Genomic DNA, 2,421 nt, shown 5'->3' with positions numbered 1-2,421 from the left:
ATGTTTTATTTATATTCCTGCAGAACCAATGTGGGGTATAGAATATGGAATATACAATATATAATATAATATACAATATATAATATAAAATAAAATAAAATAAAAATGGATGGCACCATAAAAGAAAGTATTGAATGTAGATGAAATATTGAGTTCAATATAAAGGATCAAATATATAAATATATAAATATAAATATATAAAAGCGACTCGAGTTTCAGGGCTATTTCCCTTCGTCATGGCCGGTATGACAGACTTTAACAGACAGTCTGTTAAAGTCTGTCATATTATATATTGTATATTATATTATATATTGTATATTCCATATTCTATACCCCACATTGGTTCTGCAGGAATATAAATAAAACATAAAAAACAGACAGTGTTGGAACTCTTTTAAACAAAATAATACGTATATATATATATGCATATATATATTATTTATATTATTATATCTATATGCATATATATATATATATTTACTTATTTATATTATTATATCTATATGCATATATATATTTATTTATTTATATATGTATGTATGTATGTATGTATGCATGCATGCATGTATGTATGTATGTATGTATGTATGTATGTATGTATGTATGAATGTATGTATGGGGATCTTAAAAGACATGTTAGGATCCACAATGAGCAGAACTTACTTGCAGGTATTGGTAGTACAAACCAGAGGTGCAATCTGTGTGGCTGTTTTTCAAAACACTGTCTGGTTTAAAAAGCCACATCAGACGCCATGAAAGGGCTAAGGTGTAGGTGCAGGAGGTGGTCAAACTCTGTGTAAGGAGTAGACAACCACCATGTACGTATGTGTGTATGTATGTGGTCATTACATATTTTCCCTTTAGAGCAAATTTGACTTACAACTGTTTCCTGTAGTCATTATAGGTATATTATTGATAGGGTTACTCAATTGGTGTATATATATATATATATATATATATATATACACACACATATACATATACATATTTGCGTGCATGTATGTATATGTGTGTGTGTCTATGTACATGTATACAACCAGAGTGTCAAATTGTCACTTTGTTAAAAATAGGCTGAATTCTGCGAAGAACTTAAATAATATTTCAGAATATGCGTCTATAAATGCATATATGTATGTATATACATATATAAATATATATATATATATATAGTCAGAGAGTGGGGTGAGGATTGATAGTTGTGTATATATGTATGTATTTATGTATGTATGTATATATATATATATATATATATATATATATATATATATATATATATATATATACATATATACATATATGAACAGATGAATGGTTGCATATACACATACAGCTGTATGCATACATATTCTTCACGTGTGTGTTCGCGACGAAAACACTTAACTTTCAAAAGATTAGCCCACCTAGTTGTTAATAGTTACCAGCTGTATGTCATAACAACAATGAAATGCTTCGTTGCTACCACTACAATTTAACATTGACAAGTGTGTCACAGTACTGGAGGGCGGAGTTCAATACTGACGAAGGGATACGAACAGAAGAGACATGATACCGAACCACTAGGTGGTCGCTAGACCTATGAACCCATGAAGAATAACAACCAAATCTCCCTCAAGTCAGAAGATAACCGTCTTACATAAGGTTATATTGTATTAGTTAATATAGACCTTCATAGCTTGAAAAGAGGTCAATGGTATGGCAACCGATGGTGGTGTGTTTACGTCCCCGTAACTTAGCGGTTTTCACAACAGAGACCGATAGAATAAGTACTAGAATATGAGTCCTGGGGGTCGATTTGCTCGACTAAAGGCGGTGCTTCAGCATGGCCACAGTCAAATGACTGAAACAAGTAAAAGAGTAAAGAAAACCACACAAAGAAATCAGGCATATAAAACTCAAACTATGCACCTACCAGTTGGGCTACAATTTTGACCCTTGCTTTATCAACCACCCGTCTAGTCATACCATTACCGTCAAATTCCTATAGAAATGGAAGTTGGGCATAATCTTAACACTTTTAAAACCAAACAAATCCAATCCACAAGTGAAATAACAGAATAACTCAGTTCCTTTCCACTACACACCCGAAAACATTCTAAGAAAGCTAATCTTTGACATCACTCATCGCTAATCCGTTCGTGCTCTTTTAAGGTCACAACACGGACTCAGATTACTAATCGCGGTTAATACACCGCACCCAAACCTAAACTAGGAAATCCTTGATAGCATTAACGAAGCAAAACCAAATAGAGAAGAATTATGCGCGTAGGTGTGGTGGTGATAAGAAGATTGCTTCCCGACCACATGGTTCCGGGTTCAGTCTCATTGCATGGCACCTTGTGCAAGTGTCTTCATGTCTTCTACTATGGCTCCGGGTAGACCAAAGTGGTAAACGTAAACTAGAAGAAGACCGTGGTATATATA

This window comes from Octopus bimaculoides, chromosome 23 (genome assembly GCF_001194135.2).
Source record: "Octopus bimaculoides isolate UCB-OBI-ISO-001 chromosome 23, ASM119413v2, whole genome shotgun sequence".
Classification (NCBI taxonomy): domain Eukaryota; kingdom Metazoa; phylum Mollusca; class Cephalopoda; order Octopoda; family Octopodidae; genus Octopus; species Octopus bimaculoides.
Note: the sequence above shows the minus strand (reverse complement) of the source record.